Source organism: Leopardus geoffroyi, chromosome D4 (assembly GCF_018350155.1).
Source record: "Leopardus geoffroyi isolate Oge1 chromosome D4, O.geoffroyi_Oge1_pat1.0, whole genome shotgun sequence".
Classification (NCBI taxonomy): Eukaryota; Metazoa; Chordata; class Mammalia; order Carnivora; family Felidae; genus Leopardus; species Leopardus geoffroyi.
In genome coordinates this window covers 76552193-76575031 of record NC_059342.1, presented here as the reverse complement: position 1 = coordinate 76575031, position 22839 = coordinate 76552193, and the positions used below count along the sequence as shown (strand labels likewise).

The following is a 22839-nucleotide window of genomic DNA, read 5'->3' as shown; positions in this document are numbered from 1 at the left end:
TTATGTAGCTTGATTTCTCACAGCAGCTATCAGACTGGCTGGCTAAGTGATCAAATGTACTAATTCTCATTCTCTTGTGTGGAGATTAGCTTTGGGTGCAAAAGAAGGACCCAAACTGGAAAGTAAGATGCTAGATCCCAAAGAACCTCCATGGAATCCCAGATCTCATTTACATATGGAGAAGGGACTTGGGCAAGGTCACAAAACAAGTCACTGCAAAGCTAGCTCATGACCTCAGGTCAGATCCCAGCATGCTGGCCTTTCTACTACCAACAAACTGATCATTAAGAGAGAGCATGTTGCTGTAAAGGCTGAGCCTGGGAGTCTCCAGGCTCTGACAGAATTTTAGCCCCATCCGGAATCCTCATTCTGCCTCAAACACTCTGCTCATTGTTTCCAACCCTTCAATCTTGAGTTGTTTCTGAATAGCCAGGGTCTGTGTCTGCCCTGATTTGCTCATTGAAAGGATGTAGTGAATAGACCACACTTTCTCTTTTGACAACAGCCTCAAGATTTAGGGAACTCCCCAGACTACCATTGTATTTGATTCACCCATTTCACATAAACTCTCTTATCCTTGGCTTCAGTTAAACTTTTTTTTACAATTATTTCCATCCTTAGACCATGTCACCTCTCGGAGGCACATGGTAAGGCAGTTGACTTCCCACAGTGGGAAGCCGAGTGGCTCCTGATGAGTCTAAATTTATCTCTTTCAAGGCTCCCTTACTGAGCCTCAGACAGGGGGGAGGCAGTGGCTTCTCTGTCCTCCAAGTTCCAGAAGGCAGGCCTGCAAAATTTTCAATATCAAAGGCAGTTGTCATTTCTCACCTCATCCCCCGTTCCTTTTCTCCCTCCTCCAAGTAATCTTCGGTCCAGCCCTCCAGAGTAGCCAGCAGGCACCCCACCAGCCGTCCTGCCATATGCCTCATTTCCTGACAACCGCCTGGCCTGGGATTTCAAACTGTCTACCAGCGAGAGTCTCCTGCATGACAGGCACCACTCTGCTTCATTCTCCTCCCTGCCCCTACCTCGATCCTCACACCTAGCAAATGCTGATAGAGGACAGATGTGCATTCTCATTTCCTCCATCGAATCTCTGGAAAAGCAACCTGGATTTCTGGTCTACGAAAGGCCTCCCATTTCAAGTCTCTACACTGCACAAGACCTTAACGATTAGACCTAACCCCTTGTTGCACACATAGAGAAACTGAGACCCAGCAAACGATATAACTTTTCCAGGGCTCGCCATGATCTGGGGCCCCTTTGAGACTCAAGGTTAGAGTTTCTGACTCTCAAACCAATGTTCTCTGGCTTCTGGTTCTGTTGTAAGGGATGTCTGTCACTTGCTCGTATCCCTTTAATAGCATGTGGTCAACACAGAGGGAGGACTCAGGTGCCATTGGGGGAAGCCAGATTCTTTTTTTTTTTTTTTTTTATGTTTACTTATTTTTGAGAGAGAGACAGACAGACAGACAAAGAGACAGAGACAGAGACAGACAGAGCACGAGCCGGGGAGGGGCAAAGAGAGAGGGAGACACATCATCCGAAGCAGGCTCCAGGCTCTGAGCTGTCAGCACAGAGCCCAACGTGGGGCTCGAACTCCCAAACTGTGAGAGCATGACCTGAGCCAAAGTTGGATGCTTTAACCAACTGAGCCACTCAGGTGCCCCAGGGGATGCTGGATTCTTAATGACGGATGGACTTTAGGCAGGAGCCACCCCCGTGTACATGATTCTGCAGGAACTTGATTTCCTTTTCTGACCACCTTCTCAGGTTGCCATGTTTAGGCTGCAGCCTGTCCCTGAGAGATGAGCATGCGGGGATGCTTAGGACCCTGACAAACCTGGGAGTTTTCCACTGTGTGTGAAGATTTTGTGCGGCACACGCTAAGAGACCACACAGAAAGTTAGAGATAGGAAAAGAGTGACAACGAGAAGCAGTCACAGAGACAAAGCAGAGACGAAAGGTGGGGAAGTGGGAAGGAGTGAGAAATGAAAGATTTGGAGGACAGACCTCAAGTGAGAGAGGAAGAAGATAGAGTTCGTACTCAAGTCACAGCAGAGTTTAGTCCCAGGATGGGTAGAGGTTATTTTAAGAACCTAGGTGGTACCTGGAGAGAGCTCTGGATTAGGAATCCGTTTCCTAATCAGATGGACGTGAATGGACATAAAACTTTATGAAATTGTCAGATTCTGTAGAAACATGGAGAGTCAACGCAATTCACTCCTGAGTTACCCCCGAAACTCAGGAAGTGATGTCAAGTTTTGCTGGTTCTAATACCTTTCGGTGCACATTGTGGGTCTTAATGACCCACGCAGGGTTGCCATTAGAATTCCCTCCTCTTAGCTCTCCATCAATGAGGGAATTGGGAAAGACTGTCGGAATGAGATAAAGTCATCAAAGGTTGGTGGTATTTGATTTTTTGTTTGTATTTTACTTCCTTCCCTCCCTAATCCTCCTCCATCCTACCTCATTCCTGTAAGAAAGAGAGGTCAACTTTGGTTATAGATTGCAGGGATTTAGATAAACATCAGTCAAGAGCTCTTATTCAGCCTGGAGTCTCAGAAATTGCAGTGAAGGAAGTTGCTTGGGAATGGGGGCTGAGCAAATTACAATTGTAGATTTTGCAAAAGCCTCATCAAAAATAAGATGGTTCTGCTGGCAATAGATGTTTGCTCATAGGCCTTCCAGGATGACCTACAAAGAGCACGAGGAGCTCATGAGAGATTTGCTAGAAAGGCGCTTTTCAGTCTAGTCTGCTTATCAGATATGCACATTGTACAGCGTAAGAGGATAGTTTTGGGTAAGATGTGGGATTTCAGGATGAGACACCACCAGCCTACGCCTGGTGAGACAGAAAGGCTCTCTTTAAGCATTTGAGAAAAGCTGGTTTTTGTTAGTGGCACCCACTTGTTTCCCAGTGGAGGGTCCTGAGTCAGATCTTATTAAGTGGCCTCCAAAGCTATTTTTCTAGTGCCTTCCTGGGAGATGGCTAATGATACATGCTGTTTCCGGATCCTTCCCTTCCCTCCCTGCTCCCTTTCTCTCGTTTTCTCCAGTTAGCCATATGCATTTTTGTTATGTGCCAGATCCTACACCATGTACTTTATATATTTTCTTATTTAATGTTCCCAATACCAATCACAAAATAGCCCTTAACAACTTGGTTTTATTAAAAAAAAAAAAAAAGAGGAAAGGAGGGGTGCCTGGATGACTCAGTCAGTTGGGCGTCCGACTTCCGCTCAGGTCATGATCTCGTGTTTCGTGAATTCAAGCCCTACCTTGGGCTCTGTGCTGACAGCTCAGAGCCTGGAGCCTGCTTTGGATTCTGTGTCTCCCTCCTGACAGAAACATCATCTCCATGTACTTCTGTGAACACTATGGTAATGGGAAGGGAATTTGCTCTCATTACTTCCTCCTAGAGGTGACTTTCTGCTCATGTTCCATTGGTCAAATCCAGTCCTATGGTTACAGTACCCCTCAAAGTATTGAGCAGGGACATGAAATGCTGTCTACCAGGTGCTGAGAAGATCAAGAAAAACATGGGACATCAATACCATTTACTACACCGAGGTATAGAGATGTTAAGCTAACTAGCCTAATAGTCATACAGCTATCAGGTGATAGAACTTCAGTCTAACAACAAAGCCCATCCACCAGTGTAACTTTCGGGCTTCTAGCATTCTCCCACTTGACATCACCACCTGTATGAGAACCGTAATAAGACCTTCTATTCTTTTCTTGACCATTTCCTTCATTCACCTCCCCCAAAAAACCATATTTATAGATGGATGAACTTTGAAGAAGTTTCAATGACTTTTGTAGATGAGACGCCTAAGTCTCACAGTGTTTAAATGAACTACTTTAAAATAATATAACTAGGAAATGAAAAAGTCAGGCTTCCAACCCCCAGTCTGTTGGGCTGCACTGTATCCACTCTGAAGCCTTAAAGATCTATGATCCAGCTTCCACACTATACAGATGGCAACATCAAGGTCAAGCCTCCATATAAAGAATTAATGGTAGAGATAGGACTGGAAGCTGTTTTTCTGCATTCTCAGGCCTGGGTGTTTTGTGATACACCATGGTATTACTATAGCAAGAGAAAGCAAAGGGGGCTGCTGGTGGAGAGATTATTAATTAAAAGTGGCATTAGCTTCTGATTCTCAAGACAATTTTCAAGCCTACCTGTACAGTCATATCCCAACTCTTGACAATATCCTCAACTTGCCACCTGGAGACACAGCTGTATGTTTCCTTCTCTAGGGAATAAATTAATGAGACTTTAGTAGTAAACTGAGGACAGGAATTAGAGGCTGGATCACAGGAGTTAAGAGGCGACTTTCCCTGGGGCCCTGACTCTTGGGCTGGCTACAGAAGAATCTCTCTTTGGTCTATGCATTTTCCCAAGGTTTCTGGACATCTTCTGCAAGAGAGAAGGCCAATGTGTCCCCTGTCCTATAGGCCCTGGAATAAAAAAGCTGAGTTTCCATACCTGTTCTGCCACTTCCTGTTGGATCACCCTTGCTCATTCTCTCCTGATCAGTTGCCGTTTCTGTAAATTAAGGTTATGGCAGAACTTAGATGAATACTGAGGAATACAGCCTCTTCCTATTCAACCCCCATGGCCACAGGCTTAGTGAAGCTTCTCCTACTCACCTGATCATAAGAATCACCTGGAGCTGAACCAAGACTTACCAATTGTTGTTTTTTGTTGTTGTTGTTGTTTTGTTTTTTTTCCCCCTCCTAAAATAAGGAGCTTGGGAAAGTGAAGTGTCACCATATTCCCATGTGGCTCACATTATCCAGCAGTTTGGAAATGTACTGGCCTCGTGTCTAAGATGCCAGACTCTAGAGTCTGAGTCCTAGCCTGCGACCTGTCAACTGTATGACCTTGGGCACATTTGTTCATTGTGCCTCGGGTTCCTCATCTCTAAATTGGAAATAATGACAATACCTACTTCTTGAAGGTATTGTGATGATTAAAACTTTTTGAATGTGTATTTATTTTCAAGAGAGAACGTGGGGCGCCTGGGTGGCGCAGTTGGTTGAGCGTCCGACTTCAGCCAGGTCACGATCTCGCGGTCCGTGAGTTCGAGCCCCGTGTCAGGCTCTGGGCTGATGGCTCAGAGCCTGGAGCCTGTTTCTGATTCTGTGTCTCCCTCTCTCTCTGCCCCTCCCCCGTTCATGCTCTGTCTCTCTCTGTCCCAAAAATAAATAAACGTTGGAAAAAAAAATTAAAAAAAAAAAAAAAAAAAAAAAAAGAGAGAGAACGTGAGCAAGGGAGGGACAGAGAGGGAGACACAGATTCCAAAGCATGCTCCAGGCTCTGAACTGTCAAATGCCACCACGAGAAATGATGAGGCGTAAACCTTGCATCTGCCATTGCATAGCTGTGTGGCTTTGGATAAATCTCTTACCCTCTGTGAACCTCAAGATATTCAACTGTAAAGTGGGGTTTTAACCTAAAAATATCCTCTAAGACCTGTCATCATCCTCCCAGCTTCCTCCACCCAACATGTTTTGGTGAATACATTGCTTTGGTGAAATGCCTAGGGTAGGGGCAGAAACAGAGCCCTTCATTCTCTGTGGGTCTTCGGGAGGTGGACCACTCAGCCAGCATTGTGGAATAGGCAGCCGCCCAAGGTCACCTCCTTTTGGAAGGACAAAATCTTGCTCATGTATTGTATTACCTGTGTCCTGTAGGATAGCTCCTTTGTTTCTGTGTGAATGACCTACATTCAATGAGGAATGTGGGATTTAGATGCCCATGTGTACTGTGTGGAATTTGATAATGGGCCATGGCTTATGCCTAAAAGTTCTGGAAGTGTGGAACACTTCTGTGGAAATATTAAAAATATGTAATAACCAGCTTAGAAGTGGTCCTGACCTATAGGAAAGGATATGCATCTAAACACAATGAAGGTTAACCAGTAAGTCCTATGTTCTGCACATCAGAACCTACTTGTTCAGATCCTACTTTTCCTTCTGGTACATTACCCAGTACCTTAGAGATGATTGATATTGTAAAACCAGATTTTCTTTACCTTTCAAAGCCTGACTTTGAGGGTCATAGGAAGGTATTTCTCCCATGACACATGTAGAATGGGTTGACTACGATATTTTCTACATGAGAAAACTAGAGCTCAGAGAAGTGAAGTATGGCATACAAGGTGATACAGCAGGTGAGGGAGCCAAGAGTCAGGTCCTGCTCTCGTCTTCATTCTGTAGCCTCCAGATAATGTGTGCAAATGCACACACATACGGCTCAAACCATATGATCCTCGAAGAGTAGGAAAGCAAGTAATAGCTCATCATCATTATTATACACAAAAACCCTATCTAAAGGTAGGACTTTTCCCTATGTCTGCTTATAGCCAGAACATAGTACATATGAACTACACTAGTGATTCTTAACCTCTAATATGCATACAAATCACCGAGGGATCCTGCTAAAATAGAGGCTGTGGTTCAGTGGGTTGAAGATAAGACCTGAAACTCTGCTTTACAAATGAGTTCCCGGGTCTGAGGACCAGCTTTGAATAGCAAGGCATTAAACTGAACTTTTCATGAGTTGTGAGCCCAGGTTATGCCTGAGACTAGAGAAGGATTGTCCCTCTTCCATTTTCCTACTGGAGAGCAGTATTCAAGTCCCAGGGCCAATGACACCTAGAAGGCCATGCACTCCCAAAGGAGTCTTCATCCAGAGTGACCAAGTGCAGAGACTGTATTTGGGGTTTGCAGCAGCCAGGGTGACAGTCTTGCCCTGTAATCCAACAGGCCCCTAGTGTATAATGTAGCACAACTTGTTTTCTGCGTCCATCCATCCATCCATCCATCCATCTCCTCTGCTTAGTGATGGCTATGGGATGCTTTGAGAGTCAGTCCCAGCTGGGGGGGAGACACTCATCCTGAGTCCAGTATCCTGAAGCCATGGTTGGGTGCCCAGATCAGAGCCTCCTGTGTGCCACAATCTCAGTTCACCACCATTCAATGCAGCAGAGAGGACTTTGCAGCAGAGAGCTGGGCTGCAGTCAGCTTCAGGTGGAAAACAGACTCCTGAAACAGTAGTGAGAAATCCATTTGGGAGGAGACACCGGCCTGAGTGAAGCTTTATTATTATTATTATTATTATTATTATTATTATTATTATTTAATATTTTTAACATTTTTTTGAGAGACAGAAAGAGACAGAGAACGAGCAGGGGAGGAACAGAGAGAGAGGGAGACACAGAATCCGAAGCAGGCTCCAGGCTCTGAGCTGTCAGCACAGAGCCCGACGTGGGACTTGAACCCACAAACTGTGAGATCATGACCTGAGCCGAAGTCAGTTGCTTAACTGACTGAGCTACCCAGGCGCCCCGAAGCTTTATTATTATTAAGTGCTTAGACAAAAATCTCATACCCTCAACACTCATTAGTATACTTGGGGACAGAAAGAAAGTAGTAAAATTAAGACCTAGTGAAAGATGCTTTTTACTTTTTGCATGTGGGGAGCATAGAATTTCAATCCATTTCTAAAAAAGGCCTCTCTAATCTTTCTCCCTAATTATAGTAAGAGAAGAAAGACAAATAGCAACTTTAATTTTTTTTTAAATTTTGTTCTTGGTGTTCACATCTCTAAATCTACCAAACGTGGTCATTTTATGAGGAAAACAAATTATACATAGCATATTTTGAATGTTCTCCGACTAACCTAAAACTGTGTCTTTTAGTCTGCAGAAGGTGCTAAAACAACAAAAGCAACCAGGTTAATTTCCCTTCTCCCCCTGCATTTTTTTGGTTTTGTTTTTAATTTTCTGGCTTCAAAATCCCTGACTCTGTTCTTTTTCTAGGAGGGGGAAGCCTATTGGAACCACTGAGCCATCCAAAGCAGAGACAATTTTTAAAGAACCACACTTTCATTCCACGAAAATGTAGGCGGTAACTCAGGCTGGTCTAAGTGCTCAGAAGAAAAAGTCCGTAGGGGAGCCTATGGAACAGATAAGGATAGATTGTAATTAGCACAGTAATTGTAATTAGCAGAGCAATTGTAATTAGCACAGTGATTGTTTGTTCATAATGGGTGCTTCCAAAGTGACTCCAGGCAGTTTGTTCTCTTAAGTATCTTCTGCCGTTTCCCTGGTGATCTTGTTTACACTGCTAATGTACTAATGTGCTTAGCAATCTCTTTTATAAATAAACACTCCAAAGGTACAAGCCAGCCCAGTCCCTGGCCAAGCATTATGCATCCTTAATTAATGGAGTCCACAGTGATGGAATTTTACTATATTTGCATTATGCTAAGGCAACATCGGGTGTATCACTCTCTGAAGAAGTCACACCTCAGAAGTCATTTGTTGTTTTTGTCATTTTGTTAATTACAGGAGGGAATGAAATGGCCAGAGGGCTGCACTTGAGGTCAGAGACTCCAGTCCTGGCTTTACCACTGGTTCCCATTTGCTTTCAACAAGTTTTTGTTGCTCGGCTGTGATGTATGAGCTTTGAGGATGAAAATATGAAGGAGACAGTCCAGGTCTCAATGCTTATGCAGATGGACCACTGGCCAGTGGTGAGCAGAGGTAGGGGAGGCTTCCTGAAAGCTGCTGGCTGAAATCTGGAGTCTGTGATTAAGAGTTAGCTAGGTGGGAGAGTGCCCCCAGGCAAGTAAGAGCACAGAGGATCTGCAGACATGGACATCTAGAGGATCTTGAAGAGGGTGAGGGAAAGGGATTGTAGAAATAAACCATGGTGGGGGATGGGCATTCAGTCAGGAAGGGTTATTTAAACCCCGACGGTAATGCGACCATTACTGGCTATGAAACTTTTCACGGTCTTAGAACCTTCTGAGGCCAGTTTGCTCACCACTAAATCAGGGAACATCATCATACCAAGCCCACAGGAGAATTATGGTGGGGAGGGAGAGGTGATGAGAAAAGTCAGGTTAAAATGCTTTGTAAATGTAAAGACATGTGCAAATGTTAGTGACATTTTCCTAACATGAATCTGAGGATCTGTGAGATGCCACTTACTCTGAAATTTTGTGCCGGAGCGCCCATCCTGGCACACTTGAGATCATGTGAGATGCAAATTCACCAACATTACTTTCTTTGTGTTCCTTCCAGAGAAATGAAACAGTAAGTCTATTCTAAGCTCACATTAATAAGCCTACACATGTGTATCAGGAAAATTAATTTTTAGGGAAATATTTCCATTTCAGGGAGATGCCCTGAATAGAAATGTAGTTAGTAACAATTCTAATGAAAGATAGGATCACAGTTTATTGGATGTGAATTAATACAGAGAGCTCCAAGGGCAGTGGCTGGGGTTTTATGTAACATCACCGCTGAATAATTTCTATTAATGATAATCTAGTGAAACACCTCAAAGGTGGCTTTTAAGAGTCCAAAATGAGCATTTATTTTTATGTCTCATAAGATCCTCAGAGGAGCCCATTAAGTGGGCAATTAATTAGCAGGCATAAGCCAGGAGCAGAAGCTGCAGTCATTTGGGTAACCCAGTCCTAGTTAATTCAGTATATTCCTGACCACGTTGCAATAATCAACCCTGAATCAGTGGGCCACCTCTCCCTTCTCTGTGCCGGTCCCGGCACTTGCCATGACCTGTGACCTTGAAGATGCTTCAGCTTGTTTTGGATGCTTTCTAGAGTAGGAAGAAAGACAGGATAAAGGGATGAGTCTTTCCTGCCCACTCACGGTTCAGAGAACTGAAGTTCAGAGAACTCAGCGTTCTACAAGTTTGTATTAATTCCCCCTCTACTTCTAAGGAGTTCATGAGAACCCAACCACTGGGAATATACAAGCCTATAGGAAATCTTGCAGCTGTGTTTGCAAAGGAGGTGGAAACCTAGTTTGAAATTAAACTAAATAGCAATTAAATTCTCCTTCAGCTGTGTGATTCACCCAATAAATAGACACTGAGTACTTATCATCTGCCAGGTTCTGGAGCTAAAAGCTGAGCAGGACTCAAGGAGCCCAACATCGGTATAAAGGGGAAAAGGACATAGTTTTTATTGGTATTATTTACATTTGTGTTTCCTTTTTTTTTTTTTTCTTTTTCTTTCTCAAAGACCTGGGAGCATCTCTTTTTGAAACGTAATTGTGGAGAAAGATAGAGAAATGCATTTGCAAATTCAAAATAAGTCAATATGTAGGACATACCTATTGGTCAACCCCCCTTTCCTAGTGCCAGAGTCCTCCAGTACCCCCTGCCTTCCCACCCCAGCCTCAAAAATCCTCTGCCCTCTAGCCCAGTGGAACTGAGTTCAAACCCCTCTCTTTTATTGCAGTAGCCTTGAATAAAGTCAGTGATTCACACTACCTTAGTGTGTACGTAACGTCCTTTTGCTTTGATCCTGGCTCTTATCCAGCACTGTGACTTTCAAAGCAGAAATTTCATCAGACTGTGTCGAACAGGCCAGAAAGAGGTTATTCAAGACTGCTGCAACAGGGAGAGAGGTCTGAACTCAGTTGCATTCAGACAAGGTCAGGAGGGTTTCTGTGGTTGGGGTAAGCAGGTAGAAGGGTACCAGAGGACTTCAGGGGAGGGTCACCAGCGGAATACATCCCACAGATGGAGTTATTCCAAATCCAAAGACGTATTTCTCTGCTATCTTCCTTGACGACTGTGTTTTAAAGAAATGGCTTCCGGATCCTTAAGAAAGACCTTCCTTCCTGGGTTGGAGAACTAGCCAGACACTTCTTGAAAGATTTACTTGCTAAAGGGGCAGATAAAGAATTTATAGGGACACTTGTCTAAAGTCATAGTCTGAGAAAGAGAGGTCAGACACCTAGAGTCAGGAAGAAGCTTGTTTTAAGATGGGTCAAGTTGAGAGAATCTCAAGGCCGGCTTCGTCACTACTATATCTTTACCTGTCTTTCTTCTGGGCCCCTTTGCCAGTGACAGTTTTGGAAGGCTTATTTTTTATATACATTAAATTCACAAAGTTCAAAAACAAAAGCAGCATAAAATACATACGATGATAGTTTTTCATCTTTTCCCTGTTTTCTGCCATCCCTATTGCCCCGGCCCTACCCTACTGTTACTCCTTTCTTGGGTATCTTTCCAGTGTTTTTTACATATAAATCCAAGCAAGTAAGATTAAATATTATCCCTCCCCTTTCTTCCATAAAAATCACACAAAGTATATTGATTTTTTTTTTTTTTTTTTACTTTTACCCTCATTTAGTGATATCTCTTAAAGGTCTTTCCATAGGCGATGAACTTTTAAAAAAATGACACAGAGAACATTCTAATACAGGGATCCCATCAGTGATATACGATGCCATCATGGAAAAACTAGGGGCCTCAGAGAGGAGAGAGAGCAGGGTTCTGGAGACTGAATTCTTCCTCTTGGTCTGTCATGCCTCACACAGGTGATTTCTCCTTTCTCAGCCGAATCTCCTCATCTGTACGATAAGGTCCTGATAAGGTCTTTACATCTTGTTGTGTCATTGTGAGTCAACTAAGTCCTAGTAAAATTAACAGTAGTGGCAGTAGTAACAATAGTAACAAGAATAGCAGTGACAAACATACAGGACTTATCTTGCACCAGGCGCCATTGTATCTTTATTTAACCAAAACTTTACTGAGTACCTGTTTATATGTCACTCACTGTCTTTGGAAAGCCAGGAATATAGCAATGAACAAAGCCCCTAAAATCCCTGCCCTCGTGAGTTGTATTCTAGTGTGGGAGACAATCAACAGATAACTATATAGAGACTATGTCAAGTGTAAACACGATGGAGGGAGGCAGGATCATAGGGCTGGCATGTGCTGGGCAGGGGGTCCTGTTTAATACAGGCTGAACAGAAAAGCCCTCTTTGATAAGGTGATACTTGCGCGTAGGTCTTAGGTGAGATTGTGAACTTTGCAGGTACCTAAGGAAGAGCCTCCGGGCGGAGGGTGCAGCAAGTTCACAGACCCCTGGCATGATCCATGAACAAAAAGGAGTTCAGGTGGATGGAATATAGTGAAGGGGGGGGCGGTGGTGAGTAGTAGGAGAAAATGTTCTAAGTTAAAAAATAATAGATGGCAAGTAGAACGCTGTGGCAATCTGTGTGGAGTCCCATGAGTCATGTAAATGCCATACTTTGGATTTTATCCTGAGTGAGAAGAGAAGCAAGCCAGTGCATGGTTTGAGTAGAAGAGGGCTCTAATCTCACTCATATTTTTAAAAGACCATTCCATCTGGGGTGTGAAGAATAGACTTTAGTGGCCAGGATAGAAGCAGGGAAAGCCGTTCCAAGGCTTCTGCAGTGGTTCAGGTGAAAGACAATGGAGCATGGCTGTACAAGTTGACATGGTGGGCAGATTCTGGGTGTATTCTCGAGATAGGGCAACAGAATTTGCTGATGAGGGAGAGGAAGCGGGAGGTGAGGTTGGCTCTCTGTTTTAGCCTAAGCCACTGGACAGATGGAAGTCCCATTGATGGAGACAGGAGAGGAGGCATAAGGGAGGGGAGCAGAAACAGAAATTTGATTTCAGCCATATTAAAAAATGAACTCATTTGTGGAAAATTCCAGCCATTAATAAAAGTAGGCAACAGTATCATAAACCCCAGGTAGGGGCGCCTGGGTGGCTCAGTCGGTTAAGCAGCCGACTTCGGGTCAGGTCATGATCTCACGGTTCGTGAGTTCGAGCCCCGCGTCAGGCTCTGTGCTGATAGCTCGGAGCCTGGAGCCTGTTTCCGATTCTGTGGCTCCCTCTCTCTGACCCTCCCCCATTCATGCTCTGTCTCTCTCTGTCTCAAAAATAAATAAACGTTAAAAAAATAAAAAAATAAAAAAAAAAACAGGTAATCATCACCCTGCTTTACTAAACGTCATCTGGCCATATCTCACGTATTTCCTCGTGAAGATGTCAGGAAGCCAGTTGGATATACCAACAGAGAAGAGAAACCGGCCTTGAAATACAAATGTCAGATTACTTAGCATATGAATGATATAAAAGAAATGAGAGGAGACAGACTCATCAGGGAGTAGAGAGAGAAGAGATGAGCCCAGGCCCAGAGCCCAGGGGCTCCCATACTTACAGGTCAGAGAAATGAAGAGGCACCAGCCAAAGAGGATGAGAACGAGTTCCCAGTGACCTAAGAGGAGAACTCAGGGAGGAGCTTTACCTGTATAAACCCATTCAGCTCCCACAGCAGTATGATGTCCAGAGATGACACTAATTTTCTCAGTCACCCAGCTTAGAAATAAATGGTGGAGCCAGGATTGACATCTAGGCAGGGTGGCTCCAAATCCATACTCAAACATCTCTTCCTCCCTTCCCCTTACACCACACGGTCACATGTCCTGCTCCATTCATATCACTGTGCTGGGCTCAGGGACTGGAGGGTGGCGGCAGCTGGGGAGTGGAGGAAGCATATTATAAAAATATGCCCAGGCTAAAAGTTAACCAACCACGCAGGACATGATGTATATGATAGACCACCAAATTACCTTGGTCAATAATTCAATACTGCCTAATAATATTAACGATGATGATAATTGCTATTTACCGAGCACACATGTATGGGTCAGAGACTCTGCCCAGTGCTTCAGGTACTTATCTTCTTCACTCCTCACAACAAGCTCATGGAGATGAGCCAATGTTATATCCATTCTGCAGAGAAAGACACTGAGGTTACTGAGCTTAGAAAGTGGTGCCGAGGGATTTGCTCTGTTCCACCAATGGCTTTGCAGTCACATTGTTGAGGAGGGAGGGAAGGGCACCCACAGGCTTTGCGATCAAGTAGTTGGTGGGTTCGAATCCTAGCTCTCCGCAATATGATCTTCATTATTTACCCACCCAGACTGTTCTTTGCCCATGGAAATAATGACGAAAAAATTATATCTTGTCTTTGTGCTATTTTTCCACTGAAATACTTGTAAAGACCTAAATTAAATTAATATTTGTGTGATTCTTTATTCAATGTCTACCTTCCCTACTGAAATGAGACCCGGCACGTTTTTGACTGTCAGTATCAATCCCCAAGACCTAGCTAGCAAAGTGTCTATACGACTCAGGTTGTGAAAGGTTGTGACAAACGGTAGCTGTAAGTTCAAAGTTGATTTTTCTAATTTATTTTTTTATGTTTTCATTTTTTTTTAATATGAAATTTATTGTCAAATTGGTTTCCATACAACACCCCAGTGCTCATCCTAACGGGTGCCGTCCTCAATGCCCATCACCTACTTTCCCCTCCCTCCCACCCCCTATTAACCCTCAGTTTATTCTCAGTTTTTAAGAGTCTCTTATGGTTTGTCTCCCTCCCTCTCTATCTTTTTTTTCCTTCCCCTCCCCCATGGTCTTCTGTTAAGTTTCTCAGGATCCACATAAGAGTGAAAACATATGGTATCTGTCTCTCTCTGTGTGACTTATTTCACTTAGCATAACACTCTCTGGTTCCATTCATGTTGATTTATGGATAAAGTGTATAGAAAATTGTGGGTCAGAGACACTTTTATACCCATCCACAGACTGGGAACCCTTCTCTGTCACAGCACTTTACACACTGCACTATTTTATATTTCAGTTTCCCTCTATAAAGCTGAGGTGGGAGTGTAGTTTAAGGGTGAGACTCTGGCAGGCCTGGAATTAAATTCACCCTCTGCTGTTATTAGCTGTGTGACCTTGGTCAAGTCACCTGGCCCAGGCTAATTTTCCTCATTTGCACAAGGTGAACATACTAACTACCTCATTGGTCAGGTGGCAAAATAAGCCAGTGTTTAAATCAGCTGACCCATGGTCAATGCTTAGTATATTCTACTCATTTTCTCTTCTCACCCTCAAGGCAGAAACTGTGTTTATTTATATGCCCAGTGATAAAAAATAAACAGGGCTTGATGAATACAAGGTGACTTGTAAGTTGAGAAGGCAAGAAGAAATAAAAGGAAGGAAGGGTCTGGGGAGGGCTGAAGAGAGGGAGGGCAAGAGTATAGAAGGAACAAAGAAGGAAGTCAGTAAGGTTCTGTGAGCTTCTCTAAGACTAATTAAAAGAAAAGAACCTATTCCATTCCCTCATTGAACAAGTTCCCTGCTCTCACTGAATTTTAATCATTGTGCAAGGTGATGGACATACAAAGAGTTGCAGCATGTGCCTAGTATTTGTAGGGTGACCGTATGTCCCAGGTAGACTGGGACAGTTCTGGTTTATGCCTTTTGTCCCAGAGTCCTGTCTAAGTTTACCATTTATCCCAGATAAAAGTCGCCTGGATTAGATGATAGCTTCCACCGTCCCTCCACTTACCAAGCTCCTAGGTCACACAAAAAAGATGCTTATGCAAGTGAAATTCGGTCAAGTGAGCTGGGGGTGTGACATGTAGAAGTCAGAGGTGACAAAAAAGGCAAAAAGAAGAATGTCTGTCTCCCCAAAATCAGCTTCTCTTGAAAAGACACAGGGGAAGCTTTTGTTCTGACAAAGTTATGTTAATATTGTCAAGTTGGTACACTGGGCCACTGAACTGGTACTTGGGGACTGTCACAATATTGATGGGGAGTTTGGCAAGTTAATTTTCAATCTGTCACTTCTCTCTTCGACGACTCTTGCTCCTTAATAAAACTCCACAGTGATTGCGGGCTCTGCTGACAGCTGGAGAGTGATCTTTGAGACTGAAACTGGCATGAAATGATTCTTTCCTCCCCTGCCCCCTCCTTTTCTCAAAAAGGTTGCCAACCTGGAGTGAGAAATCCTTTCTCTTACTAAAGAGATCCCATTGCTGGGGGCTGCATGGGGCCCTGGAAAGGATATAGGCTTTGCAAGTTAGACCAGCTGGGTTACGAATGCCAGTTCTGCTCCCGACTAGCTGTGTGACCTTGGGAAAGCTACTTGATGTACCTGATCCTCCGACTCCTCTGGTCGTCATGATAGAAAATAATACATGTCAAAGCACGTGCCTACAATTCACAACTTGGCAGGTCCCTTTCTTCCTTTCAGCAATATGTGTGGGGCATGAACTAGGTGTATCTGTCCCTGGACTCAAATGCCAAGTGACCCAGAAGCTACTCTTCCCTATGCACCTTTAATAGATCCAATGCTCAGTCAGTATCAAGAAACCCATGGAGCAATCAGAAGGAATATAATTATAATAAATGTGCAATACTTTTGAGAGCCCTAGTGAGTTTCTAATGGGCTTTTTGCACAACAGACTAATAACAGTTATACTAAAACCCACCCCACTGAAACTGAAACCTTCATTTTCTCTACACCCATAAGACTGTTTTCTTTGCTGGGGCTCCTGAACCAATGTGAATTGCCAGGGAATTGTGCAAATGGCCAAACACTATAGGCATGTGACATTTGTTCCCTGGGTCTGTTTTTTACGGGCCTGTCTCCTCTAAGACAATCCTACACACTTGTTCGAGTCCCCCACTTTGACGCTGCCCCCTGCTTAGGCACAACGTCAGTTTTACTCTGTGTTTGAACCTACACTTTTCTTACAAGTTTTGACTTTATGTTTCTAGTTACCCCAGCCACTGCCTCCATATCAGCAGCCTTCCAGGATCCGGTGGGATCCACTCATCACTTGGTGATCAGCTGCCCCACTCAGCCAACATACTCCTCTCTTTCTCTACAGTGTGATTCTAGGTAATGCATCAATCCATTGTAGAGCATTTGACGTCCACTCTATAGGTGTTAATTTAGCAACTACACTATGTTAGCCTCCTCGCTATATCCTAGCATTTACAGAAGTAAATAAAACAGCTCACAGGCATGGCGAGAGCAACAGGAATGGAGACAATAACTAATGGAAGAGAAAGGAAGGGACCTGCGGTGGTAAACCTGCTTGCCTTTACTCCTAAGAATCTTCTGATGCCCTGGCTGAGACTTGCTCCTAGTCTCCTCTTCAGGTACCAACTTCTCTCTCCACCCTTTGAAGGACAAGCTCCTTGACAAAAACTCATAGTTTCCACTTCTTCACATTCCAATTGCTTCTCACACCTTTCTAATTGGATTTCTCCCACATCACTCCCCAGAAACTCTAGTCTAAAGTGAGGTCGCCAATGATATTGCCAGTGAATATAGCAGAGTGGTTAAGAGTTTGGGGAGCGTGAAGAAAGTGCCTGGGCGCGGATCTCAACTGAGACTATTTACTAGGTGAATTTGGTTTCATCACCTATTAAAAGAAAGGGAGCATTTTTTTTTAACATTTATTCATTTATTTATTTATTTGAGAGTGAGAGCACATGCATGTGCAAGCAGGGGAGGATCTGAGGGAGAGAGAGAGAATCTCAAGCATGTTCCATGCCCAGTGTAGAGCCTGATGCAGGGCTTCAGCTTATGTACCATGAGATCATGACCTGCGACGAAATGAAGAATTGGCCCCTTAACCAACTGAGCCACCCAGGTGCCCCAAAAGGAAGGGATCATTTAAATCAGAAAAGGCACGGGAAGTACTGGGGACATAGTAGGCATGCAGTTATTATTACTTTTGTTTTCAACTTCTTGCCCTCCTTGCCCTGACCACACAGCCTTTGCAATTTTATGTTTGCCTCTCCTCTGTCTTCTTCATTGGTTTCTGAATTTCTAAATGGCACTGACCACACCTTCTACAAATCAGTATCCAAGGCAGATCCCGACCAGCTGGGCTCCCAGCGAGCACTGTGGATATTTGGTAAATGAATGAGTGAAGGAAAGAATGTATGAATAGAGATCTAATGTGAATGAAAAATGGACTGCTTAGTGGATGCATACATACATATATATGTTAATGTATATTCACATCTGATTCATATATTGATGAATATATATGAGAATAATTACATGAATGAATGAACCCATGGATGGATTAGTGATGTGTTCAATGAATGGTGGAATAAATGAAGGAGTGGCTGGGGGCAGGATGGTTATTGAGGGAATGTAAAGGTAAATGAATGATTAATTATTGACCCCACATATCTTAGACCCGCTGTTGGCCAAGGAGAGCCATAAAAGGCACGTGGCTCTGGGGAAATTTGTGTTACTCTGGGAGAGTGGAAAAAAAGAGACTGGGATGTGAGTGGAACTAGTGATTTCTTTCCTGGTGTTTGAGGAACATTAAGAAATACATCAAGATTTAGAATTTGCTGCTGTGGTAGGCACTGGTCAGGGAATGCTAGAGGTAACAGGAGAAGGAGATGATGAGGAATGCAGAGATTGTGGAGAGAATGGTCAGAATTCACTGAGGCTGGAAGACTATGCCAGGTGGGGTTCTATTTTTTAACAACTGTTGAAACGTTCCTAAATATCAATTTTTTAAAAAAAATTTGTTAATTTACATTTATTTATTTTTGAGAGTGTGAGCAGAGGAGGGACAGAGAGAGAAGGAGACAGAATCCAAAGCAGGCTCCAGGCTTCTGTCAGCACAGAGCCTGATGCGGGGCTCGAGCCCACGAACAGCGAGATCATGACCTGAGCCAGTCAGACACTTAACTGACTGAGCCACCCAGGCGCTCCATCTAAATACCAAATTTAAAGCATAACTGGTTTTGATAGTGTATGTAATAACAATCACAATAATTAGCCATTTCATTCCTCTTGTCCCTGTCTACAACAGTCCTTCTTTGATTTCTCTCTCTTGAGCTTAATAAGTGCCTCCAGAGAAGGATGGGCAAGGGCCCTCAATCCTTCTTTTTGCATTCATTAAATCAGTAGTTCAGACATAGGCCCTTTCCACTCTGCTGAAGGACTGTAGACAACTGGCAAGAAATTGTATACATACATTGAGGTATTTAAAGCAGAAGGGGCCGGGGCGCCTGGGTGGCTCGATTGGTTAAGTGACCAACTCTTGATTTCGGCTCAGGTCATCATCTCATGGTTCATGAGATTGAGCCCCAGGTCGTCGGGCTCTCTCTCTCCCTCTCTGTGCCCCTACCCCCTCATTCCCCTTCCCTGCTCTATCCTTCCCCTGCTCATGTTCTCTCTCTCTCAAAGTAAATGAACATTTTTTTTTAAAAAAGGCAGAGGGGTATATTTTATAATGGAGTGATTCTAGAATTCCAATAAAACCACCTTAGAAGAGTCCAGGGAACATTTTGGCAATGACAAGTATACTGGGTCCTGTTTGCCTGCAGAAGGAGGTAGAGTCAGTCATCAGGGGAGAGAGAGATGAGTTAACACTGCATTCTGAGAAGAGTTTCCTGGGTGGCTGCCCACACAAGGGTGTTGAACAATACCATAGGGTGTGTCTTCAGCAATCATTTGACAAGTCCACAAGTATTTTCTCTGTGGATTTTTTTTATAAATTGACCATCGAATAAAAGTCTTGGCATTAAAGAAAAATAATTTTTGTAAGACACATAATGAGTGTTGCTTTGAAAACAAGCAAACTGATGCCTAAAGAAGTTAAAGAAATTCCTCCAACCATAAAAGGAATAAAAGGAAGGCAAGGCCACATTTGAAATTCGGATCTTCCGAATTATGTCTTTTCTATAAATCATTTTTCTGTATGTCTTAAGACCTCTTTCCTCTACTTTGAATTCCAGAGTAGATTCTTAAGTCACGGTGCTTTCTAGATTTATTGCCCAACATCACGGCATAGGTGTTTGCTGCTCAGGGTGTGCTGGGCCCAGCGGCATGGGCCCCACCCGGAAGCTTATTAGAAATGCAGAATCCTTCACTCTTCAGGAAATCTACTGATCAGAATCTGCATTTTAACAAGATTAACAGGTGAGTCATATGCAAATTAATATCCAAGAAGTGCTGGAATAGAGCAGTGGTCCAAGGGTGGTCCTTGGACACTAGCGTCACCTGGAAACTTGGTGGAAATGCAAATTCTCAGGCCCCAGAACCACTGCATCAGAAACTCTGGGAGTGGGCCCAGCAATCTTTAACCCTCCCCCACTCTCCCTGCACCCCTGGCGATTTTGATATATGCATAGTTTGGGAACCACTGGGCACAGAGGAAAGTACACCAGTCATTAGAATCAGAAACAGGTGATTCTACTTCCTATCTGTGTGGTCAGCCACTCCCTCTCCAACCCCTCAGTTCATTATGATCTACATTATGATGATGACAATTGATGATGAGAAGGATGATGGTAATGACGGCTGGCCCATAGGGAGGTTGTGATAATCAAATTATCTATCAAACAGCCTTTCCCTCCTGATGCCCCAGGGCCTTCCACTGTTTTAAAGATGCCTGCATTTCTCACCTGGGATCCCAGTGGCCCTGCTGCCGCTCCCTTCCAGACCACAGATGGGGGTGAGAAGGTCGCTGGGCCTGGCCCTTGGAGCAGTACTACATATCAGCACCTGATGGCTCTGTTCTTCAACCAGATTCAATAACAGCACTAATCCGCATAGCACAGCTTGAATCAGAGGCAATTTGAATTAATTTGGCAAGTTGAATATCACATGTGACACTATTCAATATTTTGCCGGAGCTCAGATCCATAACCTCTACTACATCTCCTTTATCCACTAATTTTGTAATTTTGTCAGGAAAAGCTATCAAGTTGTCCAGGATGATTTGTTCTACATGAACCTCCAGTGCTCCTTAACGCTCACTATTCCATTATCTCCCGAATGCTTGCAGATTTTCTCTGGGCACATTCGTCCAATTATTTTACTAAATATTGACACCGGGCTTACTGGACAGTGATTTTCAGGATTATCTCTCATTAACCTCCTTGGAAGACCAGTTTTGCATTTGGTCAGTTTTGCTTCTCCCGCACCCTGACCTCCCGCCCCCTGATGCACAGACCCGTCAGCTCTTATCAGATAACGTTCTCCATTGTTTGATTGGGATAGCAAGACCAGTCCTTGCCCCCTGCCCCTGGCACTCCAATAGCTGAGGTCACTTTATATACAGAATCACAGAAAACTAGAGGTGGAAACAGCCTTATAGAGGAGGCATGTTACTCAGACCTACTTAGTCGCAAACCTTGCTTCTCTACTCAACTGTTTTTGTGACCTGGGGAAGGTGATCACAACTCTGAGCTTTGCTTTTTTTTTTTCCCCATCTGCAAAATGGGACTAAGTCAACCTCGAGGGGATTATTGAAAATATTAAATAAGGCAGATGCTTCATACTCTGAGTACTATGCCTGCTGGGAAATCATGGGAAATCAGTGTCTTCATGGTAGTGCCTTCCCCTGCACATTATCTAATGTCCTCCCTTTACAAAGAGGGAATATATCCAGGAAGGGGATGTACAAATGATCACATTGAATGTGAACCCCACAGAACACAGGTCTCTCAGTCCTCGTTCAGTATAACTCCCTAGACCTACCTGTGGCTCCTCCCTATCACTTATATAGAGATGGATGTGACCCCATCCAAGGATCTGGAAAGCATGGGTTCGATTGAAGTCCCCATTTGTCCCTCAACAGGGCACCCTTACACAGTGCACAACCCACACAATGGTATGTACCGACCCTCCGTCTTCCTCTCTGTTGTGAAAGATGCAATTTTAAAGCCTCTTCCAGCCTGAGATTCTCTGATCTGTTTCCCTTCTATGAGGTGTCATAGACAAATATGCCTGAAGTCCTGGCTTTTTTCTTCTCCCTTTGCTCTTGTGGGTAAAGACAGTGGGTGGAGGAAAGATGAGCAGGTCTATAGGGGTATCTCCTACAACTGCTGTAGCAAAACAAACATAAAGAATGGGTCCACATTAAATTAATTTCATTGATTTTTTTTTTCTTCTCCCTCTCCTTTGAAACCTCAGAGTGCCGAGGTTATAATTGCGCCGTTTATTATCCTCTGCTGAAGGACTTGACGGAACCGGTATCTCGGGGACCTGGAGCTTCTTGTTTACATATCACCCTTCAGGACGGATGACAGATAGTCCTCCTTTCCGGCCCGAGTCCCATTCCATTCCCTTTTATTATGTGTCCCTGTAATTCTATTACCTGCCTGCGGTCTCAGTGACTCAGCCACAGTGGCTGCAGTAATGATGGCTTTCAGAGCTCAGCTAATGACGCAGGCACTGAGGTGTCTCCTCCAGACCCAACAGCCGGCTGAATCTCAATTTAGCAGGCTTTGAGACCGCGGTGGCATGCATTATGCATGAGTGCATGCCCGCACCTGTGTACGCATGCATGTGCGTTTGTCAGAGGGAGGGTAGGAGGTGCGCATTTATACCCAAGACCTTGCACACAGGCGGTCACGGTGAGGAAAATGAGATGTCTGATCGTGCAGAGCGTTTGCTGGGAGATTGGCAGGAGGGGAGGGAAGGACATGTTGGTAAATACCAACGAGTCTAGCCTTCAGTAGGAAGACTGTACTGCAGGCTGGTTAAGAGCTGGGCTCTGGAACGAGGTGGCTCTGGAACAAATCCCACTGACAGCACTTTACTGGCTGGGTCACCTAATGCCTAGGGATTAAGACTCCTCTTCCTCATCTCCATAATGGGATCATAATCTGTTGCGAGGATTAAATGGAATGCTGCAGGCACAGCTCTCTGCCCTGCACCTAGCACCACAGAAAGTGCTCAGTTAAGTTGGTCACTATTCTTAATGATTCCTCCCCCTATCAGAAGGAGGTTTTTGTCTCCAGAACCCACTCCTACTCCGTCTGCCTGCTTAGACTCAGAGCACCTTATCGTTTTCTCTGATGGCTATGACTTGGCCATCGGATAGAAAAGAGAATACGAGAACAATGGATGTAGATTCTTGTCCCAGTGCTGCCTCCAGGTCACTGGATAACCTTGGGTGAGGCCCTTTATGACCCTAGTCCCCAGCCTTCTCATCCACAAATGAGGTGCCAAAGTAGGCAGACTGCATTTCTTGGAGGGGTATGGGGTCTTAAGAAGAGCCTCAGGAGTACCTTTCAGAGGGGGACAGTTTGGGGGAGGGGGGCTGGAGACTGCTCTGGTATCTGCTTCATGCATGGGAGTCCCAAATATAGATTCTGCCACAAAGAAAAGAAATTTGA

The 22839-nt window shown here is 44.1% G+C and overlaps 1 protein-coding gene and 1 long non-coding RNA gene across 5 annotated transcripts in view; both read left to right on the top strand.

Moving 5' to 3' along the window:
- The window catches only part of ASTN2 (astrotactin 2), an 879885-nt gene that overhangs the window by 574131 nt on the left and 282915 nt on the right, over positions 1-22839 (top strand). The gene's annotated exons all lie outside the window — the stretch shown is intronic.
- LOC123593339 lies at positions 7314-13906 on the top strand. Its single transcript, XR_006710269.1, has 2 exons — positions 7314-12562; positions 12797-13906. It is a non-coding gene; the product is annotated as an uncharacterized LOC123593339 (long non-coding RNA).